Below are 14,865 nucleotides of genomic sequence, written 5' to 3' on the forward strand. Positions count from 1 at the left end.
TTTCATGCTTTTTCAGCTCCCAATTGGTTTCTCCACTTTGAATGAACTAGTCATTGAAGTGAACTAGTTGAATGAACTGAACTGAAAAAAAAATATCTCTGCACCTACAGAAGAGGGTACTGCTATCAAGACCCGGTTTAGCACCTCAACAAACTCTGGTTCCAGATGCTTAGCCAATGATTACTATCAGTTCAGTGGTATGACTTTCTTTAAAACTTGGCAGCAAACATGTACTGTTTATATTATTTTGTGTAGACAACACGTCTTCCGATCTTCTCTCTCTCTGGCCATCCTTCGCCATGCTTGTCCATATCTCCTTGTTAGGAAATCATCCCACCTCTTTGGAGGCCGACCGTGTGGCCGTTTCTGTTCTCACGGATACCACTCGGATATAGCTGTGGTCCATCTGTTGTCGCTGAGTCAGGCCACATGTCCCGCCCACCACATTTTGCTGAGCCTGCTTTCAAAAACAATGTCTTGCACTCCAGACTGCTGCCTAATTATTTCGTTGGGGATGTGATCGCGGCGCGAAATGCCCAAAAATGTTCGTTCCATTGCCGTCTGTGTGACAGACAGTTGATGTTCTTCAATCTTTGTCAGCAACCATGTTTCGCTGTCATATAACATCGCTGGAAGCACGGTTGAGTTAAAAAGATTTGCATGAGTTGTTTTGTTGATCTTTCCTTGGAGAGTGTCCTTAATATCATTAAATGCGCACCGTCCAACTTTTTTTCTGAGCGACAGTTCGCCTTTCTGATCGTGGCACATATTGACTTCCTGGCCCAAATAAATGTATTTATTAACCTCTTGGATCTGCTCTCTTCCAAGCGTTATTTGGGTTCTTGGCAGAACATCTGATCTCATGTGTTTTGTTTTCAACCGGTTCATTTTTAATCTGACTTAACTACTTTTCACATTCAGTTTTTTAAGCATTCTCTCAAGCTGGGCTGTATTTTCAGCTATCAGCACTATATCATCTGCGAACCTGAGATGGTTTAGCCACTCACCATCGATATTAATCCCGCCTTTCAAGTCTGCTCTTATTTTTTGTATTTAATTTAAATAATTTTGATAGATTATAATAAGATCAAGGCTTAACATCGGTTGTCAATTTCAAATTTTATTTTAAACAGGTTCTTTTTAATAAATCTGTATTTAATTTAAATAATAAAAAAATAAAGTCCAATTTCAATAAAAACAATCTGATTTTTAATATCAATATTTACTCACCCTGGTTATAACTAGACAAATTAAACTAGAAATAAAGCACAAATTTCTAATAGTGAGATAACAACTTGCCTACAAATGTGGTAGATTACCCATGATTTGGAATCTTTAAATCAAGATTGGCTGTCTTTCTAGAATAGTGGTTTTCAACCGATGGTCCATGGACCACTGGGGGTCTGCAGATCATGGCTAAAGTTTCCAAAGAGGTTTGCACTTCCATTTGAAATTTTTAAGGGCCCGCAAATGAAAAAAGGTTAAAAACCAATGTTATAAAATATATGCTGTATTCTGACCACAAATTTTTAGGTTTGACGGTAGAGCTGAGCTGTTGGAGTCATGGCTGTGGAGATTTGTGAGGCAATGAAGACTGTAGTTTACCCACAGGTGATTGGCATTGTGATGGGGCGTCTGCCCCACTCTGGTGAAGAAAGGGTTAAAAGCCCCGGGGAGCCTATTCAGCAGGCAGCCAATCAGGGCAAAGCAGGCACATATATAAAGAGAGCTTCAGGACAGAGGAGTCAGTTCCCTTTTGGGAGCCCAGGGGAGAAGGGACTTGGTCCCTAAAGGGCTGAGGGAACCGCAGGCCAGGTGAGCTCCTGTCTCACTGGCTGAAAGAATGAAGCCCTGATACAGGGGCAGGGAGCATGCTAGGGCTACCTTGAACTGACCCAGGAATTGGACTGTGGGGGTTGAAGGATATGTAGTGTGTGGCTGCCACCTAGAGTGTCCTTGGATCGGGACCCAGAGCAGTGGGCAGGCCTGGGTCTTTCTCCCCCTGCCTCTCACCCCCACTTGCCCCTGAGGGGAGTGGCCAGTAAAGGTCTGCAGTTTGCCACTGAGGCAAACGGCTAGAATCTTGGGTTGCAGTCGGCCATGGAAGTGAGTGGCTGGACAGAGGACTGCTGTTCGCTCGGAAGGGGGGAGAATGGAATGGGCACGGCTGGAGGGCTGTATCCTGAAGAGGACACCGTGATCCTTGAGGCAACAAGGGTCTAGAGCAGAAGTAACAGCAGGTGATACACCACCGGAGGAGAGCGCCCTGCAAAAAGACTGAGCTAATTCCGAGAACAACTAGCAGAAGGTGCCACAGTGGTGAGTTGGAACTGTTACACGTGGTAGAGAATGTGGGCACATGGTCACCCCTGATACATGAGGAAGGGAAAGGACTGTGGACTATTGCCCGTTTAAGAGGCTCAGAGTGGAGACCATGGGGATGGACTCTTATTGGAGAGCCTGGTCTGGCTTGTCGAGCAGCAATGGGGGTTGTACTCGCTGCTGTGGAAGGGGTTCCACGGTACTTACTGGAGGCCAGGCACCATGGGCTGGAGGCCAGTGTCTGGGCCAAGAAATTGTTTTGCCTGTGGGCGACCTAGACTCTTCAGAAGGGAGTGCCCATACCGGGATGGAGCGTGGAGGCCCCACCCAGAGACTAAGGGGGAGAAGCCTGATAGAGGCCTCTCCGTGAAGCAAACAGGAGGGCAATGGACATGTTGGGCCTGTAGGAAGCCAGGGCACCTGAAGAGGCAGTGCCTGTATGGGACTTGCAGGGCCCAGGCTAACCCCAAGGGAGGAGCTACGCCAGGGATAGGGGTGGAGAAGGCCGTGGCCAAGGGAAAGCATGAGGGGTGCTTCCAATGCCACCAAGAGGGCCATAGAAAATGTCATTTCCCCCGAGACAGAATGGGGGGATGTCTGAGACATGGGCTCGGGCTGAGATTGGCCAAAAGAAAGTGGCAGTGAGGACTGGGACCCTCAGAGAAAGATCAGCTGGGGCAGAGTGGCCCCAGATAAAAAGGGGAACCCACACTGGCGTGGGATGGACTATGGTGGGAAAACAAACAGAAGAGGGAACCCACACAGAAGCTGAGAAGGCTACAGCAGGGACCCAAACCCTGGAAGAGGGAAGCAGGTTGCTACAGTCGGTGGATAACCTGCAGCAGCAGAGGGATTCCCTGAGGGCCCAGCTGAGAGGAAAGCTTGGGAGATAGAATGCACACCGCCCCCACCGGGAATTGTCTTAAGGGGGAGGGTGTGTGATGGGGCCTCTGCCCCACATTGGTGAAGAAAGGGTTAAAAGCTGCCCTGGGGAGGCTGCACAGCAGGCAACCAATCAGGGCAGGCCCATATATAAAGAGAGCTGCAGGGCAGAGGAGCCAGTTCCCTCTTGGGATCTCAGGGAGAGGGGACAGTTCTGATGTGATAAGTGCAGCAGACAGCTACCAGTGCATAGAGGGGGGGGACAGGGTCAGGAAAAAAGGGTTCAGTACATTGTGGGAATGGGGGTGGAGGACTATTGAAACTCAAGATATACATATCCCTTGCCCCCATTCATACTGCAAACTGGCACAGGATGGGGCCAGGCCACAGCTAGCATGTGAACTTACCCACATGCCTCAGGCATGCTAGCTTGCTTGCCCCCTGCTTACCTTGAGACATGTGCTTCAGAGGTTCCAGTGTGAACAATGGGGAGGTTATGGAACAAGTCCATGCATGGAAATGTGTACCATCTCTACTGTAGACATACCCTAGAATGGGGCTGGGCAGGATACATTTTCTGAACTTTGCCTATTGCTAATCTTTTTTTTTTTTTTGAAGTTTGTCCCATTGTGTTGCTTGATTTCATTAAGTTTCTTAAAAATGTAACTTTTTCAAATTGTATGGTCTTAAGTGTTTTGTTTTGTTTTTTAATTGGTACCTAAGGTTAGGCTCCTGAGTCCATCTTTAGGCACCTCAAGTGGCCTGACTTTTCTACTCTGCAGCTCCCATAATTATAGAAGCTTGACTTTGGAGACCCATTTTTTAAAATCTTGGCTACTAAGTTTTGGATTTTGACTTGTAGTATAATGTACCTTCTTGTTTGCCCAGTTTTAAATAGAGGGGATATACCTTTTTAATCCAGGGGTGTGTAGTTTATTTATGCTTTGGCAGACTTGCTAGATAATTGTTGTGTATTCATGTAAGAGGTCTGTCTCTTTAATTGCTCTGTTTACCTGTTTGTTCTAAACATTGGTCGGTGATGCAAAATATCAGCAGGTTAGTGTGTTTAACAAACTCTCCTAAAGAGCATCAATAAACATTTTAAAAAATCTCCTTGAATACTAGGCCTGTGTGTCTGTTTATCTGTTTGCTTAGGTATCTATACCATGCTCTCTGTAGTACTGGAGTGGGGACAGACATATGAACGTTTAAATAGCTCTTGGAGAGTTGGAACTACATGACCTACCCAGTTCCTCATGAGACAATTTAGTTTCTTTCTCCCTTAATCAATACAGTGTAAATAGGGCCTTACCAAAGTCATGGTCTGTTTTGTTCAATTTCACGGTCATAGGATTTTTAAAATCATAAATTTCATGGTGTCAGATATTTAAATCTGAAATTTCACAGTATTGGAATTGTGGGGGTCCCAACCCAAAACGGGATCGTGGCAATGCTATTGTGGGGGGGGGGGTGTCTCAGTATTGCTACCCTTACTTCTGTGCTGCTGCCTTGAGAGCTGGGCAGCCAGAGGGCAGCTGCTGGGTGGGAACCCAGCTCTGAAGGCAGCAGCACCAGCAGCAGAGCAAAGTTAAGGGTGGCAACACTATACCATGGCACCTCACTTCTGCAGTGTGGCTGGCTGCCTTCAGAGGTGGACTCCCAGACGACAGCCGTGGAGCTTCCTGCAGCCTGGGGAGGCTCCTGGTAGGGTTGCTAACCGTCCAGGATTGTTCTGGAGTCTCCAAGAATTAAAGATTGAATTAAAGATAATGTCATGTGATGAAACCTCCAGGAATACATCCAACAAAAATTGGCAACCATAGTTCCCAGAGATGGGTCTGACTCAGCCTCAAGAGCAGACTGTGCAGAAGAAAATGAAGTCCTATCCCTCCCCAGCCCATGCAGGACTAGCAGCTGGAGCCCAGCAAACAGTAGGAGCCCCTGGCTGGGGCACCTCCAGCCCTGCCTCTCCTTGGCTCCAGGCCCAGCCCTTGGGAGTTAAAGGGGCCTTGAGCTGGCTGGGGCGGGAGGTGTGAACACAGCAGCCCCCAACCCCGGTGCTCTCAGCAGTCACCCACTCTCACCCACCTGTAAGGCCAGCCCTGCCCCCACAAAAGTGATTACTACCACCCATACCATGCCACCCTTACTTCTGTGCTGCTGGTGGTGGCATTGCCTTCAGAGCTTGGCTCCCGGCCAGCAACTGTCACTCTCTGGCTGCCCAACTCTGTGAAATCTGATCTCCCCCATGAAATCTGGCTATTGTAGGGGAGACCAGATTTCACAGTCCATGACACGTTTTTCATGGCCGTAAATTTGTTATGGCCCTAAGCATAAAGCAGTTTTTTACTTTGAAAATAAGAGTATATTCAAGTACAGTAAAAGCAAAGAAAATCAATCCAGAATATACCTTGGACAATCAAGACAGAAGGCAATCACTTTAAGGCCATTAAGCAACAGCTGATGACAAAACTCTAGAATCAGGTAGGATCCATTCCATAATTATGTAAACAACAAAGGGAAGCCATTCACATATAATGTAGTGTTATGTATACTGACAACCATTGACTGGATGGAAGTTTCCAAACTGGTGAACAAACTTCAGTAATATGGAAGATATTCAGACCGCCTAAGGACAGACTAGGGGAACTCCAAGGAAATGATGATGAAACTAACAATCTGTAAATTCATAAAGAGCATGCCTATACTACTTGAGAATGTTTGAAGAAAAATTGATACTGTGAATGTTTGAAGAAGGATTGACAGAGCTGTAATATTTATGACATGATCATCCTCCCTCTTTGTACTTTATACCCAACAAAAGCCTGAGATCCAAATGCACTGAACCCTAAAATGTAGCTCATGCCCAACTTTCTGGTACACTGTATCTGTAACTTAGCTATGCAAGCACAGCCCGTGAAGAAGAGTAATGACTTGGACAGGCCAGCGTATTGAGAATATCATTCTTTTCCAGTGGTCTTTGTGATGTATTGTCTGCCTCTTTCATTGAGCCTCCTGCTGCCATGGGAGTTCACACTATTCCTCCCAGAACAAGGTCCATTAGCAGCAGGGTTACTATTTATCAAAGACAATTTTTATACAGGCAATTTTCCAGTTGTGTGCATCTAGTTTTATTTCTAAAATATGACAGTGTATATACACAAGTTACTGCCCTCAGGCTATTGGCAAGACATCAGTATGTCCCTTGATGTCACAAAGTTTGGGCACATTATATACAACATTGCAGAAAATAGTGATTAAAATCCTGTTATCAAAAACTTTGTTCTCTGACAACAATGGTAGCAACTTCTTCCTCATTACAGTTCTTTCTGAAACTGATCTGTGATTCCCATTATTTAGTCTCAGATTCCTGACATCAGAAACTTGGACTTCATATTGGAAGTCATTTGACTGATATTTTAACATTTCTTTTCTTATAGACTGAAAGGTTTGGAGGAATCTGGTGGTATTAAATATCCTAGCAACATGTGGGACTTGACACTGAAAACATTTACCTTTGCTTTCATTTCCAAGAACACTAAAAATAGAAATTTGAATAGACAAATGACCCAAGGAAAAATGTTCTGAATTCAATGTAATGATTCAGCCTTACTTCAGTGATAGTTATGATAACATAAACCAGGCAGCAGTGTTTACAGTTGCTCACGATTGATCCCACATCTTATTCAGTGTCTTTTCCAGAATGTTGCATCTAGAGTCCTTGAGCCATAATGTAGTTTCCAACTCACTTAGCAGCAATTGTTCACAATCTTCCAACTCTATGTAGCAACTGCTAGGGTTTTTTTATGATATGGTACTGTGCACAAAATCAGGTTATAAACTTCCAGTGCTAATTCTAGTGAACCAACATATGAAGGGCTGCAGCATGGTTGGTGGGATATACTGGCTGGTCTTTAGCCATTTCTGCAAAGACTTTTGTTCTCACTTTAAAAATTGCATATGTTAATAGTCTAAACATTTGAGTTTCCATTTTTCAACATCCCTAATAGGAGGCAAGAGGAATAAGGCTCATTCCTAGAGACTGTCAAAATTGAATTGGATGCCTTGAACACCTGCAAAAGGCTAAGTGCTCATAAATTACCATTGTTTACGACTCCTCTGAGCTCCTCTACTTGAATCTGGAAAATGTCAAGACTTATTAATCTTATAGGAGGGGCAGCTTTGCTTATAATTGTGTCTGTTAGTCTTCTTATTGTTTCTATCAATATCTGTTTCTTCAGATTGCCAGTAAGGGGCTTTTTCTCTCTCACAACATCACTGGCTGGAATTTGTCAATGCTCTGAACAGTTCCTCCAGACCCTCCCCCCCCCCCAGCCACTTCCTGTCATCGCTGAGAGAATAAACAGTCAAAATGCATCATGTATTACCAAACTGTGGTACTCATAAGCTGTTAGGTAGGTCTGGTAACTCACACATGCTTACTTATTCATCAGTGGGTTATGTTATACTACTAATTGTGATATTGGGAACCGTACCTTTAATGGGTGTAGCTTCCCAGACGGGAAATCTGGGGAGGGGCACTTCAGAAGTCCATGTTGTGTTATACAGAGGCAGTTGGAACTATGTCATTGAATAAAGAGGCTTTTTTTTTTTTCAAGTACTTTGGGCCCAGAGGCCTGAATCGAAAAAGGCACTTAGGCATTGCAACACTGAGCATCACGGCACCTAACTTTCAGGCTCCTAGAAAATCACAGGAGCAACACTGCAACCCAGTAAGCCTGAGCTCAGTGCCCTGGCTCCCTATACAATGAATGGGGACAGATAAGTGCTTTAGAAGGTAATCCTCCAAAAACAATACACTGGTGAGGGGTGCTGCCTAAGCTAGCCAATGGGAGATGCCACTGAAAGGGATGTGTCTTAAGCCCCTCCCCTTTCTCAGCTATAGGTGCCTATTCAGGCCAATCTGCAAGGAGGTGCCTATTTCTATTTAGCAATCCACTACCAGGAACCCCTGTCCTGGATTCAGGAGGCTCAGGTGCCTAAGTAGTTTCTTGTGGGAATGAGTTAGGCACTTGCCACACTCCACAAAAAATGGCTGGAGGAGGTGGTAGCACACACCCAAAACTTTAGCTGGGGTTAGTGCACTCACCAGGGATGCGGGAGACCCAATTTCAATTCCCCCATGCTGGAGGGGGAGAAGGAGTTTTGGGATATCCCACCGCTCAGGAGGGGGCTCTAACGCTGATTTGGGGAATATGGAGTTTAATTTAGGTGACACTTTTTTTTTAACCACTACACCACCGGCTCTAACCACTGGGCTATGGGGATATTCTGATGTGGGTGCTCCCCCAGTCTCTCCTGGTGAAGCTGTTCCACTCTGGGTGAATAATAGAGTAACTGGAGCAGGGGGTCAGGATCTGGGGGTCTTTCACCTCCCAGGTCAGTGCCCTAAACCATCAGGCTACAGAGTCATTTGTTCTGTTTCTCTGGCCCAATGGTTATTTAAGTATTTATCCACAGTGGAGCATCACTGGGCCAGAGACAGAGACTGTAGTCCGGAGTTTAGGGCACTCATCTGGGAGGTGAGATACCCTGGGTCCAGTCACTCTGCTGCTCCAGTCACTCTTTCATTATTTACTTACAGGGGAACAGCTTCTACAGGAGAGACTGAGGGCATGCTACATCAGAATATCCCATAGCTCAGTGGTCAGAGCACTCTTCTGGGGATGCCTGGTCAAATCCTTTGTCTCCTGCTTGCAGAGGGGGGAATAGAACCTGGGTCTTTCACATCCCAGGTGAGTGGCTTAACCACTCGGCTAAAAGTTCTACACCAGGCACCAGCTCCTCCAGACAGATTTTGAATGGGATCCGATCTGGTAGGAAGCCTCTGAGCATGCCTACCAAATGGGTCTTTGCGTGAAAGATGGGTGTTCACCTGCCTATTTTCCCCCAGGTTGCGGATTGCGCTGCGGTTTAGGTGGAAGATGTCTGAAAGCCTAGAATGTGCATGCTCAGAGACAGCCTATTGAAACAGGAATGGGTAAGTATACTTAGTAGCTTCTGCACTCAGATTATCCTCCAGCCACTTCTGTGCCTTTGCATAACCAAGCCCCTCATAATTATAAGAGAAAAGTAATTAAAGGGGGGTGAGGGGAAATCATGAAACTCTGAAATTCTGGGTGCAATCTGGGCTCCATTGAAGTCATTGGGAGTTCTGCCACTGTTTACGGTACAGCCAGGATTGCACCCAAAGTATTCCCTGTTGACTGGAGACAAGTGAGAAAAATACATCTTTCTTTGTCCCTTACAATTATGCTTAGGTAGCTGGTTCTGGGCACTCTAATGAAAGAGAGAGGACTTTGCACTAAAACCTTGAGTTTAAAAAAAATCATGCTATCTGTAGCTGCATGTCACAAGACTGTAATATGTATATGAGATTGCATTTCTTGTGAGATGTAGGTTGCTATGGAATCCTTATTTCTCTTCATAGTTTAATTCTACAATGCAAATCACTCAAAGGGCTCTGGAAAGATAGAAATAGGAACTCACGATTTTCAGGTTGTTAGATTAAAAATGTTTTAATATATATGTATATTAGAAATTAAATGTATCATATACCTACAAAAGACAGAATATGAGAAGTTTAGGTTAGTAATTTAATTCTCTCTCATCTCTAGATATCCCTTCCACATGCTCTATTGTTAATATGGATGTAGCAATTGGGTCCAGAGGCCTCAATGAGGATCAGGGCCCCGTTATAATTGTCTTTGTAAGTGCTTATACAATATCTTGGTGCTTGCCCTGCAGAATTTACAGTCTAAGACTAGAATATCTGAAGTCCCGTCTAGCTGTTATCCATTTCCTGCAGGCCCTATTGTACAAGTAAATCTTTAGGAGGACAGGACCATGACTCGACAGGCTTCTTTGGGGACAGTCTCACATGAATAAAGAGCATGTGGAACAGGTGAAGGCACTTGTGGCAGGAGTGAATTTATGATGATCTGGCATCGTTGGCGGATTGGAGGGCTTGAAATGGATTAAATAAGCTACAAGAGTAGATAAATAGGGAGGGCTGAATGAGGATGAGCCTTGGAGTAAAGGACAAAGTTGTGTTTGATGCTGAAGAGAATGGGCAGTTAAGGAGTGTGACAGGATCAGAGCAATGGGCCAAGAAGACTATCCGAGTAGCTGCATTTTTGAACGGATCTGAGAGGAACATGATAGCTGTCAGAAAGTCCATAGAGGAGGATGAGGTTGCAGTAGCCTAGACGAGAGATGAAGAGGCCTGGGCAGGAAATTTGCCAGTGTGGACAGAGAAAAGACTGGATTGCAGAGATGTTATGGAAGAAGAAACACCTAGATTTAGACAGGCTAGATTTGCAAGTCTGCATGAACAGGTGTTTATCTATGTTAAAACACTTGGAAGGGGGAAAGGGCGAAGCATTCATTTATAATTATTCTCAGGATTCCAGGCTCTTTAAGAGCGAGATTTCCTACATCTCTCTGGATGTCTGTTAGTGCTATATGAAGGATATTTGTATATTACTACTACCACTTTCATTTAATATTACCTGTCATTACTTAAGAAGCTCTCCGACTAACCTGTTTTGATCATATGTTGTTTTTCTGCAAACAGAAGTAGACTCCAGCCAGTAGACGCAGAAGCAGCCAAAGCAGGGATTGCTGCACTTGGAGAAAGTGAAGGGGAGAAGAAAGAGGGTAAAATGGGACCCAGCTGCTGCCACCCCTTCTCCAGTTCCCCAGAACTATGTAGGATAGATGGCCCCAACTCTGGGGGCACTAGATCCTATATGGCATCACCCATCCCTCCCACCATGTGACCTTGGAGGGGAAAAAGAGGGGAAACTTAAGACAGTAGCCAGCCAGAGTGTCCAGCTGGTAGGAGCAGAAGCAGCCACAGCAGGGCCCTCCAGAGATTCAGAGAACTTCATACAGTTCTGATTGGACTTCCTCTGCCTCGTGCTGATTTGAGCAAACAGCTAGTCCTCCCTCTCCCTCCAGTCTTTTCACCTCAGTGTCACTCCACATCTTATCATCTTCTCACCTGCTCTGTATCCCTCCCACCGCCCCTTTTCGTTCCATTTAGCTGATCCCCTCTTAACTAAGCCATCATCCCCAAAAACTGTGTGTCATAAATATAAAGGGAAGGGTAAACCCCTTTGAAATCCCTCCTGGCCAGGGGAAAGCTCCTCTCACCTGTAAAGGCTTAAGAAGCTAAAGGTAACCTCGCTGGCACCTGACCAAAATGACCAATGAGGAGACAAGATACTTTCAAAAGCTGGGAGGAGAGAGAGAAACAAAGGGTCTGTGTGTCTGTCTATATTCTGTCTTGGCCGGGGATAGACCAGGAATGGAGTCTTAGAACTTTTAGTAAGTAATCTAGCTAGGTACGTGTTAGATTATGATTTCTTTAAATGGCTGAGAAAAGAACTGTGCTGAATAGAATAACTATTTCTGTCTGTGTATCTTTTTTGTAACTTAAGGTTTTGCCTAGAGGGGTTCTCTATGTTTTGAATCTAATGACCCTGTAAGGTATCTACCACCCTGATTTTACAGGGGGGATTTCTTTATTTCTATTTACTTCTATTTTTATTAAAAGTCTTCTTGTAAGAAAACTGAATGCTTTTTCATTGTTCTCAGATCCAAGGGTCTGGGTCTGTAGTCACCTAGGCAAATTGGTGAGGCTTTTTATCCAACATTTCCCAGGAAAGGGGGGGTGCAAGTGTTGGAAGGATTGTTCATTGTTCTTAAGATCCAAGGGTCTGGGTCTGTAGTCACCTAGGCAAATTGGTGAGGCTTTTTACCAAACCTTGTCCAGGAAGTGGAGTGCAAGGTTTTGGGAAGTATTTTGGGGGGAAAGACGCGTCCAAACAGCTCTTCCCCAGTAACCAGTATTAGTTTGGTGGTAGCAGCCAATCCAAGGACAAAGGGTGGAATATTTTGTACCTTGGGGAAGTTTTGACCTAAGCTGGTAAAGATAAGCTTAGGAGGTTTTTCATGCAGGTCCCCACATCTGTACCCTAGAGTTCAGAGTGGGGGAGGAACCTTGACACTGTGAAACTAACATAATGTTTGCTGCCATTATATTGTTCATTCTGTTGTGTTATAGCCCTTCCTCCAGCCTGCCCATCTTGTCTATTTAGACAATAAACTCTTCAGGGCAGGGATTGTCTACTTCTGCATTTGCCCAATGCCTAGCACAATGAGGGCCCCATTCTTTGTTGTCCCTTAGCCACTAGTATAATAAACAAGATTAATAACAATACTGGTGCAATCTTTCTCCATGCACACAGAAATAATAAGGTTTCACAAATGCCAAGTGCCTTCTTGTAAACAAATTTGTTAAACTATGCAGAGAAATGCCTGAACTAGAGAGACGAGGCAGGCAAACTGCAGTATCTATAAATTCTGCAAAATCCCACGCAGACTGCAACATTTATGCCAGTTAATTGGTGAGGACAGGAATGTTAGGTAGGACAGCAGATCTTCATTGCATATTGCTTAATTTCTTCCTGGGAACAAAAGCTTGATGTAGCAGTTGGGGGGTGGAGGGGAGACAGCTCCCCTTCACTTATGAGATTTGATATCTGCAGAATCTAAGCTTTAGTTAAAAGATAATTTAGAATTTTGGTTACTTCTACACAGCTTCTCAAATTCACTTTCTTTGATTCACATTGCCTGCTGCAATGTTTCCCCTCTCCCTGATCAAGGCTTAAGAAACATTACATTTGTCCACACAGGTCAACAAGCCTGCCTTGTCATGACATGCTAGGGATCAGTATCCCAATGACAAGACAAGTTGTATTTATGGGTACATCTGCACAGTGCAAAAACAACAAGAATCCAGTGAGTCTCAGAGCCCAGGACCATAATTGCCAACTTTCACGTGGTAAATAAACACCCCGACTTTCACAATAAGCCAAAAATCAAGCTAACCTCATTTCAAAACAAGCCAATCTCTAAGAACCCCCACACTCTATGTGACTAGACCCCCCCACCCCACTCCCCGGCATGCAGTCTGGGACTGTGGTGGGCCCGCTGTGCACTTCTGACTCTCCCCCTCCCTTGCCCCTGCTTGCTGGGAGCCAATCAAAAAAAAAAAAAAGGAACAACAAACTGCTACAAGCCAAACAAGCGACAAGCCAAAAACTAGCCAACAAGCAACTCACAAGCCAATTAAGTCAAAAACAAGCCCAATTTCTGCTTTTTTTTTTTTTCCTGCAGGTTTGGCATGTCTGCCCAGGACAACTGATTTGGGCAGGTATGGCTCATGCTACAGGGCTAAAAATAAATGTAGACATTCAGACTTGGGCTGGTTAGCCCACATTAGCCAAAGCCAGTTCCTTTGGTGTAAAGTGGCATAACTGTTGAAGTACACAGAGCTATGGTGACTGATCCTGGCTGAGGATCTGGCCATGAATCTTCATTATGAACATCTTCTACAGTAGTACTAGAGCAGTTACTCCAACATGCAGGAAGGAACTGCCTGCAGCTACTGTGTGCTTGTTGAACAGCTGCAAAATTGTAGCTGTGGTTCATACAAGTTGGAATATTTATCATCAGGCCTGTTAAAATGCAGGATATATTCTCAGATCAAAGCAGAACAGAATACTACCCCAAAAAAGCCAACAAAGGACTTCCTTGGTGGGTGTGAATCTAAGGATCTGACACTTGCTATTAGCTCAGCCAAAACAAATTGTGCTGAGATTGAGAGAAACACAAAAAATCCCACGTAAAATGACAGTCTTAAACCTTGCTCAAACCAGAGATTAAGGGGGAGTTAGTCACCTACATGACAACTGTACCTTTGAAAATCTCCCTCTCTCCTCAGGACCAGTAAATTGAAACAATGCTGAATGTGAGTGTTCCTTCTCTTTATTTGAGGCTTAACCATACTCGGGACCAGTTTGGTATAACTGATTGCTGATACCCAGACCCAGTAACCGTTCCATTTTTGTAGCATACACAAGGCCTAAGAGAATGATTCCAGTCAGAATGATGGAATCCTGGTGGGTAAAGTATTTTAACTGAACACTGGCCAATTAGGTTTAATTGTAATTCTCTATCATTTTTTTTTTATAAAGTAATGGAAAGGTCATCAGTAGAATTTTGTTTGTCTCTCCCCACTCACTCCTTAAGAGCTATGATCTCAGAAGGTCTCGGTGTGAAGCTCGTCTCATTGCTGATCTCAGTGGATGTGATATAACTAAATTATCCTAGCTGTACAAAAGGAAAAGCTTTACAAGCAGGGAGAACACTGTGAATCACTCACAGAAACTGCTTCCTCTTTGGCCAATATTGGCCAAGGCACTAAGTGCTAAGCACAAAATAAAATCAGCCTGACCTGTGTCACTACACCTAAAGATGCCAGCATTCGTGTACGTAGGGCTTTATCTCTCAGATGTATCGTTCGGTCTGGTTACTCTCGCAAGAAAGATCAATTTACATTTGACTTCATTCGAGAGACTTTACAATTAAATTTACAGAGGCAGATCAAATTTGCTATTAAATGTATGAAGACAGTGTGTTTCTGTTACAGATGAAAATCTGCCATAGGATCCACATCTCCCCAGCTCTGCTTCATGCAATTATTGTCTTGTGGCTGGAAAGGATTGTGAGTCATTGCTTCACATGGAGTAGCTGTACCCCAAGATATAAGTTTAACTGCTGATCGCACAC

The sequence above is a fragment of the Caretta caretta genome, chromosome 1 (assembly GCF_965140235.1).
Source record: "Caretta caretta isolate rCarCar2 chromosome 1, rCarCar1.hap1, whole genome shotgun sequence".
Taxonomy (NCBI): Eukaryota; Metazoa; Chordata; order Testudines; family Cheloniidae; genus Caretta; species Caretta caretta.